The sequence below is a fragment of the Phoenix dactylifera genome, chromosome 5, assembly GCF_051530095.1.
Source record: "Phoenix dactylifera cultivar Ajwa chromosome 5, Ajwa_hap1_PhDact_Kaust_v1.1, whole genome shotgun sequence".
Classification (NCBI taxonomy): Eukaryota; Viridiplantae; Streptophyta; class Magnoliopsida; order Arecales; family Arecaceae; genus Phoenix; species Phoenix dactylifera.
In genome coordinates, this window is record NC_143194.1 from 33,685,004 (window position 1) to 33,707,115 (window position 22,112).

Sequence of the window (22,112 nt, forward strand, 5' to 3'; positions counted from 1 at the left end):
AGGAAATGCCGTCTTTTTGAGAGCCGAAGTAAAAAGAACAGATGAAGAATAGAAGAAGCTCAGTAGTAAAGCTCCACTCGAAGTCGCATCATCTCCAACTATTTTGGTGGGACCTCCTCTAAATGTATTTGGGTTCTGAAGTCGGCTGGTATTCACATACCAAGGCCACTCAGAACCCATTTACAACACCTGTAATTTAAATACCATAAATAAATAATACCGGGTGGTAAAACCTCTCATTTCAGGAAAAAAAAACAAAAAACAGCTCCTGAAACAAGCTTGGTACTTTTGACTAGCATTTTGAATGGATATCATCATCAGCAAAATCTTCAGTATCGTTGATTTGCAAAGACACCAAATCATCAAGGAAAAACAACGCATTACCATATCATAATTATCTCAAATCGCTGATAGAACAAAATAAATAAGATTAGACACCAACATTAGTTAGATAAACAGAAATATTTACTGCTAAAGAGAAAAGTATGTGACTTACAAATATTCAAAATCAGGGAACAGCAGAAGTTAAAGACATGCAGGCCGAGAAGGGTGTAAGAATGGATAGATCATTATCTAAATTCTTAAAATGAAACTATGCATCTCCACCAATTTACTTCATTAAATACATAATCTCTCTCTCTCTCTCTCTCACCATTCCCCTCGACAACTGCATCAAGATCAGAACACGCCTCACTCAATTAAAAAATGTGAGGCATGGCCAACGCTCAACTTGGGGATCAACCACAGCAAGAGGGCCCCACTAGAACCATGAGAATCTAAGCGCTACATATCACAAAAACCTGTAGTTTGAACAAAATCATCTTTGGGATTTCTCCCGTATTGACCATACAGACTATAGCTCCTTGCCAAAGATAAACGACTCGGTTGAAAAAGCACTGATCTGTTAGAGATTCCTTTCTTTATGTACATTGCCAAGAGATTGACTCGGCATCGAAGAATCCATAACAAATCCCATGCTCTCTGAAAAGAACCTTGTCTGCGGCCTCCAAGGTGAGAACTCTTTACATGAAATGCCATTGCTGTGAGAATACTCTGGAACATATAAGGGGCCGAATATAGAGGAAATGGGATCAAGGGTAGCATGGTCTCCATAATCAACAGTGCTGAACGAATCTCTGGTACTCTCAGTGGTGAAGGATGATTCATCCGAGCTGGTAAAAAGAGACCAATCGCTAGATGTAGCATCAGAGAAGTCCATGCTCGATGAATCTGCATATGTGGCCCCTGTTGGGAGCATATTTCTGCTTGAGGACTGTACCATGCAGTCAGTGGTTGGATCTTTGATGATGCCTTCCCTATTTTGGGGTCTGAAATCATTTTGCATGTATGCTAAATTTTCTGGGGTAAATGGGCCTTCAGTTTGTTTCTGTTTCCCGTGTTTTGAAGATTTTTGGATTTTTGATGCGTTATGCTTTGCATAAGCTGCAGCTTGTGAAGGTGCTTTATCAATGTAAGCTCTTGGTGGACGTGGAAAAGACCTGGATGATGTTAGATGATCATAAGTTGAATGTGTCAAGCAAATAAAAAAATGTCTCATAGAACATACCTCGAGTAGAATAGCATGTATGCACCTTCAGACATAACTTGACTCTGTGGCACAGCTTGCACCTGTTTGCAAAAGAAGCAGCAAAATATGAGGTGAAGCTTAATCAAAAAGATTCATCACAAATGCCCAAGTACCTTCCAGGTTAAAATTTGATCAAGTTCTGAGATACTAGTATATAGTGCATGTTTACAGAATTAATTAATCAGCTTAAGGAAATAGATTTGGTGGACCATTCATGATGCCATTTCCTGGGTCTCCTACACCCATTCTTTTGGTATTCTGTAAGAAATATAGGACTGCCTACCTCCAGGTAGCCTTTAGTTTGTCCTTTGAAAGCTTTTCTACCCAAGTATACACCAAGATATCCACATCCCTGGCGTAGCTAGGAACTTTGACAGAAATTTGGGAGCATGAAATAAGATAGATACCTATACAAGTCTTCTATTTCATTCTCTAGTGTCACGCAGCTTTGAGTTGTGCTCCAACTGTGTAATTTTATTAGGAAAAGGTTCGATTGTTCTTGCCGTATAAAAGGTACTGCTATAGATGTAAGTAGCCAATAGTCGAGGTACTCGACAAAAAATCCGAATTGAAGATGAATTGAAGATAGAGTACCGCTTGGTTCGAAGTTGTGCTTCGGTGCCATTTTATCGGGATGAGGCTCGAGTGGTGTTGTTGAAAAAGTTGACTGCTAAAGATATAACTAGCCAAATAGTTGAGGTATTTGGATTGATGGTGGCAGTTAAGGCACTCAGTCAAATTAGTACATATTATATTTCTCAATGACCGAGTGCCATGTTACATGATTAGCAACTTGATACTGTACATGAGATGTGGGCCTTGATCTACTACAACTTGATGAGATTTTAAGCTATTGGATTATCAAAATATAGAATATTTAATATCTTTCTTCACTTTTTAAGTTCTTTTCTCTAAATTGATAAAATAAATAAGACTTGTTAGCTGCATTCGACCAGGACAATTGTTTAATTGCTGATCATGTTGTAGAGACAAACTGCAAATTCCAAAAGTGATGGCAATGGTAAATGAAACCTTGTAACTCAAAAATTGTTTCCCGCATTACCCTGGCCACATCAACTAGTTAAATGGAAAATAATGATAACACGGACACTTCAAAACATAAATTATTATATACAACATGACACGAATGTTATCAGCAAAAGACCTGAAACAAACTGGTACAGTGTTTTTTATATGATGCACCACCGCAAAACAGAATCAACTGACAATGAAGAACTAAAGTGAAAACATTAACTCTAGAAGCACAAAGGTTTACTCAGAACAGTATATGAAATACAGATACTTTTGCTTAAAGGAAGAGAGTGGCTTTGGGCATCAAGCAATATGGAAGCAATAATACCAGAAAATGAGTTCATGTTACAATACAACCATGTAATATGGAGGTGATACTAATGTCTTAGATACTGCATGCACCTGTTGCTTCAAACTTGCCAATTAATAGACTAGGTAAATCGTTATAAACAATAATTTACCTCACAGTCGTCAATCCTTAACCATGTTCCTTGCAGATCTTTGACATAAGAGACATAGTGCCCAGAGAATGATGCATTCAGGGTATCCAAATGTACAACAACCGCATACAACATGTAGAGGGGAGGATTATCAGCAGTCCCAGTCACAAATGGAATCATGTCCAGCATGTCAGGAAAAGTGACGCATTTATTGATTTTGCCATATTTTCCTGTCTAATTAATCAAAACAAACAATGAAAGTACTTACACAAGAAATTAAATGGTAGACATAAAACCAATGATAGTAAAGCTGATATATCCATACAAATATAAACTACTTAAAGCTGAGACATCAGTTGCAAGCAACAATGACGAAACTACTGTGAAGTTAGACAATAGGATTATAGTCTAAGACCTCAGCATGCTTAACGAATAACCCCTGTATCATCTATTAAATTTATATGTCAGTTTTAAGGGCCGAATTATGATTAGGATTACAGCATCAAGTAACCAAAAAGTTAGTGACAACAGATATCGGTAAATGCCAAAATAATGTAGATTGTGCAAAACTCCAGATGACATTCTCTAGATCAAGTTGCATATGAGACCTATTTTGAGATTATTTGACACACAAATTAGCATTACTAATTTGTAAGTATTACTTGCTAAAGGTTGATGTTTTCAACTGCACAAGAAAAATATGTAGTGCTACTAAAAAAATGACAACACACAATTCCATTAAGGAAGCACTAGCATAAAGAGTACATTTGGAAACACGAGGCTCACCCATGTATGTGGGATTTTAGAAGTTAAAAATAACGGTAGCATTAATGATCCAGAACATGTTACAATATATGCTAAATGGGCAATCAAAATGTGTCTAATATCACACCGCAATTCAGAAGATAATGATAAACACCCTCTTGTCGAACTGTTTCCACAAATTCTTTTACTTTTCTTGGCATTCTTTTGTCAATATTCCTTAAGACCCTTTTCTGTATAAATTCTATGCAAAGTAATCAAAAGATGTCAAAATAACATATCACATTGTAGTAGATATATTATTCCTGGGTTTACAGGAATTATACGCCACTTTATCATGGAAGGTTCCATCTAATTTTAGTCTCAGTATAAACTTTGATATGAGAAGCATTTTGTATACACTCATAGCCATTTATAAAATGGAAGAGAATATATGCTATGATTTTCATCACATAGATTTAGAATTCTTAATTAGCTGTAAGTTAGTGTATTTTTTTAACCATTTCAAGCATCTAGCTAGCGTGCTTGAGATAGGGATGAAAATGGTCAGATGAAATCCACCCAGATCTGGATCTGAATCTGAACCAGAAGGTTATCCAGGGCAGATTCAACTATTGATAGCCTTCTTTAAAATGCTCTGGATTCGAATTCCTAGTTCTTTTTTTTTTGTGTTTGTTTTCCTGGATACGGATCCAGATATCCAAATTTCATAGTGAAACCCGATCAGACCTCTATTCTAGTTTTCTACATCTCTTTTCATCCTCCAGTAAATCGAAGCACTTAGGCATCTAGCTAGTTTGCTTGAGATAGGGCTGAAAATGGTGATGAAATTCACCCAGATCTGGATCTGAATCTGAACCAGAAGGTTATCCAGGGCAGATTCAACTTTTGATAACCTTCTTTAAAAAGCTCTGGTTTCGAATTCTTAGTTCTTTTTTTTGTTTGTTTGTTTTTCTGGACATGGATCTGGATATCCAAATTTCATAGCGAAACCCGATCAGCCTCCAAGCCTCTAACCCTCTTTCTCTCCGGCCCTCTCACCTTCTATTCTAGTTTTCTACATCTCTTTTCATCCTCCCATAAATTGAAGCAGTGCAGCCTCCTTGCCTCTAACCCTCTTTCCCTCCAGTACTCTCACCCTCTATGATTCAGCCTCCACAACCACGTCACTACTAGAGCTGATCAAAACACGGACCGGGCCGGGCTCCACAGCAAAAATTAGGCCCGATGGCTATGCCCAGGCCCGGCCCGGCCCGACTGTCGGGCTTAAATTTTTGTCCACGCCAGACCCGACCCGACTTTATAAATCTGGTTCTAGGCCCGTCTAGCCCAGCCCGACTCGATAGGCCCGACCCAACATGCCCAATTTTTTCTTTGTTTGGAATCTAGAAATGGGCCAGAATGGCCCGACCAGACCCGGCCCGATTTTTTTGGTCGGGCCGCTTTTCTTGCCCAGGCCCAACCCATGGGCCTTTTTTTAATGCCCAAGCCCGAAAAATTCCGAGCCGGGCTGGGCGGGCCAGAAGGCTCGTGATCAGCTCTAGTCACTACCTTGACATCAGAACACAACTAAACCCAGAGGCCAGGGGCACCCGCTGACCGCTGATCTCTTCTCTCTTCACAGATTGCTTCCTGGCTTCCCATCCATGGCCTCCCACTTCCAGATCCCACCTCGAGCCATCCTCGCAGCACCCATGGCCCATCCACAATTAGTCTCAGATCCTCTCAGCATCCACAGCCATGATATCTGCAAGCTACCAATTCTTTGTTGCCCTATTTGCACCTTATGTCATGGACATGAGAATCGTCTTTCTTTTTCCTCCCATTGGATTTTAAAATACGATGATTAATAGGAGTGATAGCCCTAATCCATTTTCTTTGGTTTGAAGTTGAACAAATTTGGTAAGTTACCACCTTTAACTTTTTCCCCTCTAAAGATTATTAACAAATTATGCATTGTTTCTTACTCGCTGTTAATGGACATGTGAAATGTACGTGATGAATAAAGGAAGATGTGAGAACTGGGCTGAATTTTAATTTTTTTTTAAAAAAAATTGGAAGATCCAAGAGATAGGAGTCCTGAAAATTCAAATTCTATGGAGCTTTATGGAAGTGGAACTCTAAATAAGTCCAGCTACAGAAGGGCACCTAGCGACAAACAAAAAAAATCCAGTCACCAATGTTGCATGGATACCAATATGAGAATCATATTGCAATGCGTCTGCAAGTGTTTACCTCGAGGGAAAATGAGAGATATGAGGATACGAACACAAAACATAATTTTTAACAAAGTTATATATTTATCCTTTAAGCATTGTCTGTTTAAATGTTTATAAAAAAACTATTAAAAAATATTGTTTGTTAAGCTCTTTCAACATACATGTTTCTCATTCAAAGATCCAAATTAACTGCCACCTAGGTGGTAGCCTAGTGGTACTGGGCGGGTATTCTAACCTCATGGTCCCAAGTTCGAGTCACTGCAACGACGATTAAAATGTGGCTTCGGCCACTGCTTGGACATGAGGTATAGGACCGCTCTTGGACCGCTTATAGCCAGGGTGGTGCCAGGTATAATGTACTCACACGTGGGACTCGAACCAGAGCCCAAAGGGATAGCTGAGCCGGCCCATGGGTGGGGAAGGCATGAGTAAAACCGGTCGGGGTGCCCAACACACGGCCATTTCTGCCCGCATTGAACATTCTCCTAACGGGACGGGGGCCCAGTGGGGGCTGCTACGCGGGGGTGGGCTTGTCCCTTCCTCCCCCCTACCCCTTTTCCTTAGCAAAAAAAAAAAAAAGATCCAAATTAACTTAACAACTAGGAGATAATATTTTACAAACTTGTTCCAATACCTACATCCTTGACCAACCTCTCAAAAGAACAAATACTCACTCCTATGATCAAATTGAGGATCAAACTCAATGTTAGAAGTGTTCAACTTTCTTCCAATACCAATATGCCCCTCATATCAGTAATGCGCTGGCACGTGACTTTTCACTTCTTTTTTTGTTGTTGTCCGAACACCAAAAGGCTTACCGCGTGTCGGTACAATAAATGCTGGTAAGGTACCTATACAATTATTGATACCGATACTTTAAACCATGGCACCGTTAATGCATTATTATTTTCAAAGGATGATGTTTGACACATTAATAAACAACACTTTTATAAAGGTTTAATAGGACTACTAAAGTTTCAAATTTTTAGTGCATATTTATTCAAAGTTTATGCACTATAAACAAATAGACCAAAGCAAGATTGCTATGAGATAGCGCCAATGCTAATGTTCTTACTTTTTATTTATTTCATGCGCTTACATGCACACATTTTGATTTATACATATGTTGTCTCACATTCCATTTATATCCAAACTAATATCCAATTCATCCATATTTGTTTACAATAAATATTTATGGCACATACCTGATTCATATCCACATCCATTTTAAACAAACAAGCATACAAATTTTAATGTCTATAACCTTATTCTTATTCCCTAAATATAAATGGATATAGAAATGAATATCACCAAGCCCTATCCGCATCTAATCTATTCTCAGACTACCTTGAGACATCATTATAGAACAAATTGCATTTTAACTACTAAAAGCATGCATACAAATGCATGTTTCGTTAGGAACCAACAGAAAAAATAATTTGAAAGAGTTGCATCAACACAAAACAAATGTTTTCAACATGATTAGGAAGGGACTTGAACTAGAAGTCAAAAGAAGTTTCCACGCATCAGATTTTCTCAACTAACTTGGAAAATCATCAGCATTAGCTAGGAACAGACACCAATTTTATTTAGAATTCTGAAGGTTTGCATCTCAATTTAATCGAAGGTTTATTAGAACTTCTGCTTCTTGAATGGTCATGAAGATTTCTTATAAATCTAAAAGAGTTAATGTTTGTTGGCGGAAATTACTCATGATGGAAATCATTTGTGCTTATATGGTATGGTCCTACATATGATCTATACGAAATCCAAATTAGATTGGCTTTGCTCAAGATAATGTAGGATCTGATTCAATCAACCAGTTAAATTAATAATAAAAAAATACTGTTATTTGCATGTATGACCCATGAAAATTTCAATTTGGCATGTCGCTTTTTTCTTTTTCCCTTTTTTTTCTTGCATCAATGTCCTTGCTGTTCTCTACTATTAGAATGTGTCAGCCCGTCACTTAATCCTGATTAAAGTTTAAAATTGAACAGAAATGATAAAACTATCCTCCAATCCGCTGTAATTCAGGGACCTCGTGGTGTATTGTAATGTTGTCTTCTATAGTCAAATCCAACAAAAATCATCCTGCAGATAAGATAGATCAAATGTGAACCATAGAATAACACTCTCGATCCCAACCACCAATTGCACAAGGGAATGGAAACATGGTGCTGGTGCTTTGAAGAATGATAGAAGGAGATGGATGAGGAGAAAGACGATAAGACTTGAGGAGGTTGAAGGGTAGGACTACAAGGAAAAGGAACTATTTTTCCCTTCATCTTGATGCAACTCATTCAAAATAAATAAATAAAGACTAGCTGGCCCTCTTAATCTTCGTCTAGCAAAAGAGATAAGTAGATCAGAATAAACTATTCATTATTATGAATGATCCTAGTTAGTCAATACCAACATCTCTCTGTCTTCCAGGGTCCAAATAATAATGAGAAGCTCAATATTGGAGCCAAAAATCATCTTAAACTCTTCAAACTAATTCAAGTCTGCAGTAGAATTGAAAAGCAATGGTGAAGATGGAGAGCGATAAACAAGACATGGATCTCACATGCACATCATATCGGTGTTTTGAATCTGTGCACCCAAACTGAATCGTTTCTATAGTTTGGCTTCGATACAACCACGGGCCACCTACATAACTGGGATAAAAAATCTCTCTGTGTGCCCCTTTTCTCTCTTTTCTGTATTCCATCTCTCTCACCTCTTTCAAAGCCATATCCCTCTCCCCTCTCTTAATCTTTCTTTCTTATTAGTTCTCGTCTCCTTATAAATCTTGGGACTAATGAAGGTTTCTCCTTCTTGGCAACATCCTTCAGCAACTTGTCGTCGGCTTTTTCTTTCTCTAATGCTCCCCTTGATGGTAACAACGACCACATCCTTGATGGCAAAGACGAGCATAGAAACATCTTTCCTCCACTTTCCAATATTGCAAGTGGACCACAACAATCAATTTGGAAGAGGAGATTGGGCGATTGGGATTCATCCAAAGGTGCTTTAGGGCTTTTCTTGTTCCCTAAGGCAGCAATAACATCATCTACATTGCTTTTGGCTCCGATGATTAGAGTCGACCCAATAATTAGTTTGGGCTAGAGGCATGCATGACAGGAGGAAAGCTAAGGAAGGAAATCAGATGGAGAACGGGTTTGGAGGTGCAAGAGTTTTACCATTCCATCTAACCACGAGATGAGCCAGTCCGATGACTGATTTGAGCAAGTGGACCATCCAGGTTAGTGGGTCAATCATCAAAATTGGCCAGTTTGGACAAGGATTTTTTATTTCTACGTTTGGGTTTTGGACCCACTAAGGCAAGCAAATGACAAGTCAAGCTGCTTGACCTGGTTGACCCATCCAAGTTTCAAAATATTGCACAACACAATCACCATCTTTTTCCGAGTTGCACTCCCTAGTTGTGAGGCAAACCATTTCCATTGAGAATAATATAATAGAAAGTAACCTACTAGACATATTTATTGTAAAAAGAAATCAAATAGGAAAAGATTGCTTAACTCTCTCAATTTGCTTACATCCTAATAACAAATTTGGAGAATAGGCTGGCAAGGTCAGATGAACATGCCAAGAGTATATGGTAGAAATTTCTATATAAAAAGTACCGAACGACTCAGCAATCCTACAATCGGATCATGAGAAGAAGGTAATCCGCCCCTTCGTTTCTCGACTATGCCAGCCACCACTATCTTCATTCGTCTCCTTGGGCTCCTCATTCCACCGCACAATCACTTTGAGATTATAGAGGTGGAATTCTAAAGCTGAGGAATTGAGCTTCCCTTGCCTAAGGTGCTAGGTGTCTGCACCCTCCAGGAAAAGGTAGTTGTGGCAGGGGAAGGGTGAGCAAAGAAATTTTGGGATCCATTTCTCACTACTATCGATTGGATCCTCTTGGTGATGGGAAAGGAAACCCTCAATTGAAAGGTTTTAGTAGGACTCCCCATGGATAGAGCCTGTCATCAACTTTTCTGGTAAAGATTACGTTCATAACATTCAAGAGCTTTGGATGGCCAGCATCAAGTTCACAAGATCCGAAGGTTGTGATCGCTGCTAGGTAGAAATTTATTTGTTCTTTTATATGTAGCATATATTTATTTGGATGAATTAGTTGTTCATGAAAATATAATCAATAAAGATGTTTTAAATCAACAAAATAATAATGTTAATCAAATTTCACATCCATAATTCAAATAGAATGCTGAAATAGAAAAAAAGATAAAAAAGAAGGGTCATTTCAAGGGGAACCAGTCTCCTTAGATGCTCTTCAAGGGGGATCAATCCTCTTAATTCTCCAAAAGAAGAACACAATGTGATTTGAATTCTCCACCCATTCATAACAATTAAACAGCAATGTATATTCTTTACAGCAATGACAACCTTTTAGAAACTGTCCACACATGAACACATCTAAATTACTATCTCTAGCTAAATGACAAAGCACCAACAGACAAATCTAGTAATAATTTTTATCTATTATCCTCTAGCAAAATAAGTTCAAAACATTCCACCCCTTTATAACAACCCTGTCCATAAGGTTGATCTTTGTGCTTTAATGGAGGGGGCCAACCAACTTCCTCTTCCCTGTAGCTCGCCCACATAAGGGTAATGCTCGTTGCAAATTGGCCCACCATCAGGACTTCACTGCCTCCAACTTGCCTCATGTTAATGGCATGAAATAGAGAAGCCTGGAATATAGTATTGTCAATCTTCCTCTCAATAACAGGTTTAACGGCTTCCTTAAGCATCTTCCTAATATGTCTTAACTCTTAAGACTTCATCAAATTGCTGTTGTTGCTCTATCATGTTCTTCAAGCATTCCCAAATCTGTTGATTTGCTTCAGTCGCTTTCTTGGTTGAAAGTGCTTTGAAGCTTTATCTCACCGAATCATCATGAATCTTTAATGGCATATTTATGCCGGCATAATTATACCAGCATATTTTTGCCATGAAATTGATGGCTTTGAATATTTTTTCCTATCTTGGCAAAACAGTACATATATAGGTGATGTGTCCATTGTTTTTGGTAAACTATGTGATACATCCCATGACACCATAATATTGATACAACTACATCTAGATATTGGATATCATGGTATGCCTCAACTTTCTCCAACATCTACTTGCAGGTCTAGAAATGGTTACGCATCACATTAATACATTAAATATGATACAAAGGGTTGAAAAGAGACAGATATATATGTGTGCGTACTTGCAACAAGCACTTCTCAGCTATAAATACACCAAGTTTGACCTTATATATAATAATAATACCTGTAGATAGTATATATAGACATTCTTAAAGGTGGTATGCATAAGATATTAATCTGATATTCAAATTTCAGTATCATGGCTTGAAGTTTCCTGTACAGATATGGTTAAGCTTGTATATCCATTTGATATCATTAGGTGTATATATTGTGAATTATGATTTGTGTTTTTGTTTTTATATTTGTATATAAAGAGATATAATTGACAATATGCACATGAATTTTTAGGTTATACAAGATGCAGACATGGAGAGGAAAAATGGTCAGAGCATAAAATGGGACTGAGACAGTGGCCAGGTGTTTGGGATTGAGATGCATGTAACTAGTAGTATAGGAATGACCATAGAACCAGCTTAGAGGATTAGCTCATCTAAAAAATAGGATCCATGGAAATCCACCCCAATCTACAGTTAAGCTGGAATAATGCCCCTTATATCATGGTTGTCAACCATCCAAGCTCTATGATCAAGCTACTCTGGATAAATCTATACTAACAAATCAAGTGCTTTATCAAATAACACTGTTTGCAGAATGACAGTTCCCCTTCCCTTGTCGATATCATATTCATTTAGTATTTATTTTGTTTCGATGTAGATCTGGGCATACTCAAACTGGAAATGGTACTAATCTTCGGAAAGGACAGCTAACTTGGAACACATCAAATTTCTAGGAATTGTTTTACAAGGTTTCATGGCTTCAAATACATGTATATGCATAGTAGTGGTACGTGGATATGTGCAATTGCGATTGTTCAAGAAGAATCCTCAGACTCGATATGGACCACTTTGACCATTACGAGCAGAGCTGAACAAAGTTCAGAAGTGAGATCTGCCACGTTAGAAAGCCGAGTTGTATGCAAAACTTTCAGAGGCCATAACTTAGTCATACGATACCTGATTGGGATTTTTTTTTTTTTGAAATTGGATAACTTTTTGAGACAACCATAAGATTGAATTAGGACGAAATTCTACCGATTAGGCCCAAAAACAGATTGGTTAAATCGAATTTTTTTTGGGGTAAGACTTTGACCGAGCGTAGCTCTCTATCTAAGAAGAATCAAGCAGAGTAACAGAATGCAGAGTTGATGTAAAAGTCGAGATCTACCTCCTCAAAAATTTTAGCTTTTATTAGAATATTTCTATTAGTCATTTATTTTAGGATACCTAGTCCTATTCGAACTAGGAGAGAAATTCAACCCAAATTGTGAAAGGGGAGACCTTGCTGGTATTATAAATAGATGCTATATATCTTAGTTTAAGAGGTGTAGATGATCAATCAAAGAAAAGAAGACAGCCCTACTTTCGCGATTCCTCTCATCTTCTTCTAATTTTCTTTTGAGATATCCGAGTTGAGCAAGTTGAAAAACTCTTCCTTCTCCCCGATCGGATCAACAATTTAAGAAAACAAAATGAGATTTATCATATTGACAACTAGAATGGGCTTGGAGAGAGCATTAGAGAAGAGGTAGGATGGTTGGAGATAGATATAGGAATGGTAGTTAGGCAACTTGGCATTATCTTTTCAACAGAATTTTCTTTTCAAAATTTGTTTCCATAATCATAATCACCATATAATAAGGTTTCATGTAAACTAATTAATTTCCACTCAAGGGTTAATTAATCATAATGACCACCCCCTCCCTTATTTTTTAATGGATGTACACGTTTGCATTTACACTCTTTATGCAAATTTTGCTATTACAGTTGGGAAAACTTGAAACCCTATAACAAGCAACATCTCCTACAACCTAGCTTTATATGTTTCCACTTACAATCAAGAAAGGAATGTTGACAATAACAATAAATTTGCACTGACATGACATCATACTGCATAATGTATTTTCCCTAAATTGGCGATATTGCAGTAACAAATTGAGTAGCAGTATCATATAATATCCATAAGGTTCATATTTGTATAATGAAAGTGAAAGGAAAGACATAGAATGATCATTTGTTATATTTAGCATGATGCAACATCCTACAAAAGTAGGACTAAAAACCAATAATTTATTACCTGGAACCTTTTCAGAACTATCGTTAAGATGTTTGGCACCTCATGTATGCTCAACTGCTTTCTGGCTTTAACATATGCCGAACACCTATACATCAAAAGCAAGAGCAAAATCAGACTGAAAAAAAAGAGGTTTAAATTTCGCCAACCAAAGGAGGAGTATCATCAAACCTTCCACATCTGTACATGTTCTCTCCATCTAAATCCTCAGGAGCAGTAAATTGTGTGAGCGCATCTTCCAAAGTCTCAACCCAACCATGTATTTCCAGCGTAAGATCCATAATATTTTCATATCTTTCAGACTCAATATGGCACCTTAGGCACTTAACCTTGTTTCAATGAGGTAAATCAGTTAGTGTAGTTGACAATGATTTTAATACTACAAATTAACATCAAGTTAAACAACACAAATACTACAGAAAAGTCAAACTTAAATAATTACCTTCGACTTCAGCCGACCACCAAAAATCTGTTGCACTAGTGTTGTCTCTTGCAATTTTGGATCCACTTCCTTCTCACCACCAAATCCCTCAAGGCATGTAGATTGCATAGACATAACTAGAAGCCTGGTTGTATTTTGCATAACGAAGCATGAATGAAAGCATATGTAAGTAAGATATTTTAACAATTTTTTCTGCAGCAAGACAGAAAAGTAAACCAAAAAGCAAGGATATTGTCAAACTAACGAACTGAGAATCAAAAGAAGTAACCCATTCACTTATTGCACCTTAGAAATTCATGTGCGTCTTCCTGGTTACCACCACCCATACGACATCCAATGTTCTTCATGTTTGAAAGGATCCTACCGGGAGACAAAGGGCCTCCACCTTCCCGTAGCATGGAAACATGCTGCTCAAGTTCACACATGAGGCACCAATCTTTGGCTCGGCCTAACATAAAAACAAAGATAAAATCCAAAATTAGAGTAACCAGCCAGATTAAGTGAACTGGCTTTTGTTGATTTTACTTTGGAAGAATGAGTACAAGAGTCTGAGTAGTACAGGTTCTTGAATGCGACCTCTGAAGCAAGTACACCATGAGAGGTTTTGTGCAGGTAAGACATTGCAGGACAGCATTAGCATAGCAACTGCAAGAAACAGCCTGAAGGTCGGATTTTGAAATGTTACATAAGAACTAAAAGAACTTTCATGATTCATCTATTGCATAATGGTTTCACGGCCTGCAGTCTTGAGGTAAGGTAGAATTTGATACTTTAGAATACAGAAAGTCTTGCACCATTGAGGAGTGAATTTGGCCAAAAGATGTAATTCTGTGGGTCTTCCAGATGTATCATTTGATCCTAAATTGCAGAGTTGTTGAAAAGCATCTGATGACACTAAGGGAGGCCTTGGGGTGCCTGGTGGGAGCTGGGGGGCAGTGAAGAGAGAAGGGCATAACAGAGATAATCAATGCATGGCTTCCTTATAACATAAGGATTATTATCATGTCAGCTTAAGCATGAGGATTTTATTATTCCAGATATTAAATCATCAACCTTACAAATGTATGGATTCACTTATCTTTCTCTAAACCATGACATCCTTGGTTCCATATTGGGTTTATAGATTTTTCATATCCTTGTTTGAGATGATAAGTCATAAATTCCTGGCAAAAAGCCTTGTGTATTAAACCTTGAGACTAATTTTCTGAGAATATAAAGTAGAAGCAGGGGCCACCACCTTCCTGCTTTCAAGTTGTACAGACTCCTAAATCAGCTTTCAAAGCTTTTCCAAGTTCAATGATCTTGTTTGTGTTGGTGGATGAGACAAATATCAATCTTCACAATCACACTACACCAAAATTACATACTAGCTAACTTCTAGAATGGAATGTAACCTTTGTCAAGATGATATTTCTATAATTGTTGCAAGAATGTCTAAACAATCATTCTTTGGACTCAAAAACTATAGTATGAAGCATTCTTTTGCTGGAATAAAATAAAAAAAAGCAACTGGCTTCAAAAAGCTCGTCAAAGTTTAGAATGATTGAAGTTGATAGATGAGAAAAGAATTATGTTATCGCAAACAGAAATTGCTGACAAGCTCTCCTTAGGAATGGAATGAAATAATTTCTGGGCAAAAAAATTAGACAGTAATTACCTCAGCTGTTACATAGGTTTTCTTGCTTCTTAGCAATGTGTTCTAACACTAATATACCATTCTAAAATGAAAAAGAAATATCTAAATATGCTACAGGCTGCTATTCACAACTCTAGGAAGAAGCCATCATCCAAATAAAAGTAACTATTTATGTGGTACCTGTTTCCACAATTAAGAAGCCCTCTTGGAGATATGCCCCAAACTTCGCACTGAAAAAGCCTGACAAGATCCTCATAAGAAAACACCAGCTGGCATACCTAAAATTCCAGATCATGAAATGCAAAGCCTTTAGTTATTGCCTTCAAAGAGGAAATCTATGATCATGTTGTCTATAATATGAAAAAAATTAATGCATTTCAAGAAAAAGCATCACCTTATTTTTCTTGTCATTTATCAAGCTCATAAGATTCCGTTTGAGGACTTTTGAAGGTTTCTTTGATCCTGCCACCTTTGCCCCTTCCATGTTGGAGACCCCATTGCAGCCCTGTGCAACACTTGTTCGGGAGTTTCCTGTGCAGATTAAAAAAATAATAAGAAGAATAAAAGAAAAAGATTGAAGAGGAGGCAACTAAAACCAAGAAATAGACATCATAGATCACTGAGCAAGTTCTAAGTAACCTACTAGATTCATTGTCCATGTGGGCATGCCTTTCTTTTCCTTGAGAAGGGTACTCTCTCGATGCTCTCTCAGCCGATTTTTGTGGCAAAGAAGCTGTGCGTCCCAATGTGTATGGAGGTTTTTTGAAAACTATGCTTCCTTTAGGGGAAAAATTTTCAGCTGAATAGCTCGAGTCAACTGTTTCACTAGCAGAACAAAATCCACCTTCAAAAAACTCAGCTTTCTCTGAAGTGATATTAGCACCCACACCACATCCATTAATCACATTTTTATCCACATGGGATGGGACTGATATTCCAGGAGAACTGCTTGCCTTAAGTCCATTCCTAGTTTCATCTGCTAATTTATGAGACTGGTGCAAAGCACTTTTGACAGTGGATGAACTGCTGGTGTCTCGAATCTCATGAGTTCCATCATCAGGTGTGAAATTCGCAGTTCCTAACTGAAGCCATCAAGGATAAAGCATGGCAGTTAGAAAATGCAACAGAAAAGAAATTATACTTTACAAGTCAGTGAAGCATATATTGTAGAAACCAACTTAAATAATATGAACCTTATGTTCCAGAGGACGATCCTTTGATGAAAATTCTGTAAACAAGGAGCTTGAATATATAGTTTGACCATCTGCGCTAATGGCTTCATCATATGCACATGCAGCACTTTCATCATTTTTAAAGGCAACACTTTTTGATCTATTAAGAGCCTGCTTCTCTGATAGCTTTCTCCCTGCAGCTGAATCTTGAGGTGTATCAAGTTTCATAACACAAGGATCACTCGATACATTACCAAGAAGATCCCCATGCAGGGGCAGTTCAATATCATTTCCAAGGAATGATGATTTGACATCATCTAAAAGAGAATTCTGCTGAACTGGAGAAAGGCCACCAGAAAGATTGGAGCTGGTATCTTGCCATTGCTGACATTCCTGCTTGTGCCCCAGCCTCCAATGTATTATTTGGCACTTTCCAGAACTGCAAAAATGTGATGAGCTCAAGATGAGAGGGTAAAAAAAATCAATTATAAATTGAAATGAAGTTACAGCCAGTAATTGAGAAAAGGGGGGAAGAAGATTCCAACCCTTTTCTAAGTAACAAGTGGATCTGGTCTCCTCAGTAATAAAAACTGAAAACAAGGAAGACCAGGTACAACGGTATAATTTTGAATTTCGTTATAAAAATGTCACCATTAATTAACATTATTCACAGTGATTGTAACAATCCTCATTTTTTTTCTAGATCTAGCAACTCATGAATATGGGGAAGAAGATGTCAATCCTTTCCTCTTTAAATAACAAGTGTATTTTGTCTCAGTATAAAAATGGAAAACAATGAAAACCAGGTAGGAGGGTTAAAATTGAATTTTGTCATAAAAATATTTTATCAATTAACATTATTCGCAGTGATTGTAAGTATAATCCTCATATTTATCAACATCAAGCAAATCTTGACTTCTCAAGTCTACAAGAAGATGATATTTTCTTCTGCGAGTAATTGCTGGGTAGAGCAGCATGGTTGATCTCTAGCTGCAGAAAGTTCTAAAATATATGCCCGGAACCAATAATGAATTAATAAACTACCTTGTTCAAATGTTTGATTTCTTTTGCATACAAGAAATATGCTATGAACAATTAAAACAGATTTACAGGCCATTTGTCACAGGATATATTTTCTGAAATGATGCTAGAGAAAGAAGTTTCCAATCATAGTCATTCGTAAAATTGCCAACACAAGCAACCCTTCGTCAGGTATTAAAGTGATGAAGAATTTGTAATATGCTCTGCTCCCCCCTGAGATTTTAACTTTAAAATTGATATGAGGTACCTCCAGTATCAAAGGAAACCAAAAGAAAATTTCGACGATACAGATCAGGCACTAGAGTTCCAAGCTTGAAGTTTACAAAGGAAATCCAACTCAAACGAACCCAACAAATGGAATTTTCACGTTGATGACCACCTTTCTACAAACTCACACTAGAGATGAGCTTGATGATTCCTTACTATCAATGTAGAACGTTATTTTGCCCATAAAGAGCCGTATTGGTGGATAAAAAGAAATACTCCAAAGTTTTACTACTGTTTGGTAACCTGATTTAATCTGCATGATGAGCAGCACTTCACCTCTGCATCACCTTCTTTGTCAACATGTTCAATTTTTTTTGTTCTCTTCATTTATTCTGTCCTCAAAAATTATATTTTATGATTGTTTGATTCATTTTATTCAAATTTATTCAGATGCACTAGTTCATTTCAACCAACATGTTCAGTCCAGAACAGGTCAAATATGGCCACCTAAACAAGAACTTTTTTCCATCCAAAATGTGTTTTGTTTTTTGTGAGATGTTTCAACTTGCATAATAATCAAAATGAATTTTAAAGCAACGTTTTCATACAAAATAAGAATTTTAAAGAAACATTATGATGAAATCTATGGGTTTCCTAACTTATCTTTCAATAACTTATCTGGATGAAAACCACTAGAATGATAGTACAAATTCCATTCAAGAGGTGAAAAGGACAAGGTTTTATGCTAATGAAATACCTGCTGAATAAGCTCCAGGAATCCCTTATCATTGCAGAAATAATAGAAGGCCTTGTGCAATTTTTTACAGTTCAATCTTGTATGCTTCCCAAAACACTTTGAATCACAAATTAGAGATGAATCCAATTAGTATTATTATCATATCCTATTTTTCGTTTTTCTTTACTTCTTCTACATGAAGGGTTATGCTAGCTTATCTAAAGAACCACATTCAAAAATAACAACAACAAAAATCTAGCTATCCTTTCCTATAAAAAAAAATATATATTTAGTATAAGATGTTGATTATCCAAAATTTGGCCTCTCAGCTAAACCATAAGTGGTGATCATATTTTTCTTATTTGAAAGACTGATTGGATAATCATTTTTGATACCAAAGGCAGCCTCCTCAATTGATGGTCCTCAGAAAAAACATATGACTAAAAACCTTTCTGAACAATTCCATGAACGAACAACCTTTTAGTACTTCCAGCAACTCTCTTCTCTGCTTTATTTCATTTGTTATGAATAATAAGGGAAAGAAAAGAAGGGACTCAGTAAACTAAAGCAGTTCATACATGAATTCGACATTTTGTCATGTAGTGCAAATTGATGATTGCGCAGAAGCAAACAGAAAATTGAAGAATAAGTTTAAGAATAAAAAGACCAACTTAATAATGTGGGTAAAGGGGGGGAAATCATGATTTTCTTAAACACTCATACCAGTATCTGACTGATTTACATCTGGAGCAGCGAGTTGTAGCAGGAGCAAAGCATCTGGCACACTCATGAAAGCCAGTTTTCAGAGAAGGCCCATCTGGTATAACATCAGCAGATGCCATTGCTTCAACTCTGAGAGCTTCCTCAGCGGCAAACTGTGCAAGCACACTTATCCTGGCCTTCTTTTTCGAAGTCTCCTTCCATATTCCAAGTAAAATGTAAGAGACCAGAGGGAGCACAACCAAGAACAGAAAAAGACCGGGTATATCAGCTTCCCTTGGCTGGAGCATATCCCCACCAACATACTCATGTCCACCTCCAGCAATGTGCTACCCAAATGGAACCATACCGAATCATATAAGTTAATGTTTCAACCTGAATTTCATGCCATTGTAGAGACATTAGAAATTCTCCCCTTGTTTTACGGTGAACTGGATATGTTAACAGAGCATAGTCATTATTACATATTTTCCTCTTAGGGCAAGAATTAAACAAATAGTGCTATAATACATATATAATAACGGAGTTTACAAGAAGAAATTTACCTAATAAAATTTATGCATTTAAGAATCAGATCCAATTAGACATTCCTTCTAAGAATATATGGGAGAAAACATCTAGAATTAGTTTCGTTCGCGGGAAAAGAAGGGGAGAAAGTGTGGTCAACGGAAAAACAAAGAAATGCCTCTTGTTTGATTGGAGTTTTCAAAGGAAAAAATATGAAAAAGTAGCATTTTCATGGGAATACAATTCCCATGTTTCATAAAAAATTCATAGAGGACATGGAAAAGCTACTTTTCCATCAGTTAAAAATTAGAGCCCTTTTTTTTCCAAAAGTATCCTTAAGCCATCAAAATCTATGGATAAGGTTTTTCCCTTTATTAAGGATATAATAGATATTTCATACAACTTTTTCAGTAGATGCTCAACCAAACATAAGCCACTGAAATGTACCACTCTTTTATGATCAACCAAACATGCCAAAACTATTTTTCCAAACATCATATTCTTAGAAATCATCTTTCCAGAAAAATTATTCTAGTGAGAAAAAATTCTTCCCGCGAACCAAACGAATGCCTAAGGAAATGTACTCATGGGAAATTAATATAAGTGTAGAAGGCAAAAAGCACATGGAAACAGCATCCTTACAAGTTTTAGTTAATGACCAGCATATAAATACAAGCAGGGCATCTTACTTCAAGATTCCAAAGATTCAAGGCACAGGCTTCATGCACCTCATCCTCATGAAGATTCTCAAATAAAACAGCAGAAACCAGAGGAAAAATTCTACCTTTCACTTCTTGTAACAAATCAAGAGACCTGAAAACAAAATCTTGGAGAAAAAAGATCGGAACCAACATAACATCAAAGGCATAACAGATAAGATTCCCAGGTTAAACAACGAAAGCAGTGCAGTTTCTCTGTCAAACCTTTTCCCAACAATCTTTTTCTCCCAAAGAAAATCTTGAGAACAAAACCGTATCTTTATGCAAAACCAGTAGGCAAACCAGCATTCAAAAGCAAAAACAATATCAAGAAAAATAGCTAAAACGAGAGTACTACAACCGCATTGCTACCTCTTGCGTGAAGAAGAACCCTGGAAAGAGGGGATAAGGGTAGATTTAGATATGATCCCCTTCACCAAGATCCCTATTTTACCACTCCAAAACCGAAAGGGGTAAAAATCAGAGGTCTATTTCCGACAAACCCACATGAAATCCAGTGTTCTTACCACCCTTGAACAAAAGCCCACATTCCTACGCTCATCCGTTTCAAGAACCCATAAGACAGATCCCCAACAAAAAGTAGAACCCTATCTCCCCCCAAAACCCATATGAAATCCCGCATTCGCAAACTACTCATAAAGAAAAATCCCTCTTTTACCTATTCCAGGATAGGGAAACCCGATTAAAACCAGCAAAAAGAACAAAATACTAAAAAAAGATCGATCTTTTTCAAAGAAAAATTTACGAAAAAAAGCATTCCTTGAGGGTGCATGATTCCAATGGATTGTTCAAGAAAACAGCAAAAATCCCTCAAAATTCCAAGATAGGAAAAGCCAAGGAAAACAATTAAAGGAAAAGAAAACCCCTAACAAGACTATTTTCCGACCCAGAAATCTGCAAAAAAAAAAAAAAAAACCAGCATTCCTCGAGCGCACCAGACTCCAACGGGGAAAATCATGGCGGGAACAGGGAAAAGGAGCGGGCTTTTGCTCGCACCTCTGGGGCATTGGAAGAGAGAAATCCACCGGGCCCGGCCTCGCATCCTCCCGAGATTCGCCGATTCCTCCGCCCGCGGCTACTATTAAAAAAGAAGAAAGGGGGAAAGCTTTTCCTCCAAGCCGTTCTGCGGCACTCGCTTCACTACCCCTCTGTCTCTCTCTCTCTCACGCCCAACCCTTTCTTACCCTCTCCAGCTGCTCGTTTCCGCCAAAAAAAACAAACAAAATAGCGTACGCCAAAGAAAACAAAAGACTAATAAAAACAGTCAGCCCCGCACATCCCTTTCCTCCCAACCTATATATATACTAGACCAATATATATATATATAATGACGGTTGTGAAGAGGTGTTAGTCCTTGTTTTTTTTTTGTTAGTGCAATAAAGCTTCTTCCTCTTGTTTCTTGCATACTTTAATTAATAATCTCATTAATTTTTTTCTTGTTTGGGCGTTAAACTACTAATTTTGGACTGTCTTCTTCTTGCCTGCCCAGTGTCCATCTGGCTGTGCTGCATAGGAAAGGTCTTGGCTTCCTGTTTGAGCTTAAAGTTAGAACAGAGTGATGGTGGGACGGTTTTCTCGTGCGTATAA

The 22,112-nt window shown here is 37.4% G+C and overlaps 1 pseudogene across 1 annotated transcript; it reads right to left on the reverse strand.

Annotated features, from left to right (window-relative positions):
* Nucleotides 1-548: 548 nt before the first annotated feature.
* Nucleotides 549-21,797, reverse strand: LOC103703029 (ubiquitin C-terminal hydrolase 15-like; annotated as a pseudogene). The gene is made up of 13 exons (XR_015987411.1): nt 19,303-21,797; nt 16,617-17,034; nt 16,067-16,505; nt 15,818-15,954; nt 15,604-15,701; nt 14,347-14,432; nt 14,073-14,235; nt 13,788-13,911; nt 13,517-13,674; nt 13,349-13,433; nt 3,082-3,294; nt 1,568-1,629; nt 549-1,499 (listed from the first exon to the last, which is right to left on the reverse strand). The product of XR_015987411.1 is annotated as a ubiquitin C-terminal hydrolase 15-like (transcript).
* Between the last annotated feature and the right edge of the window lie 315 nt (nt 21,798-22,112).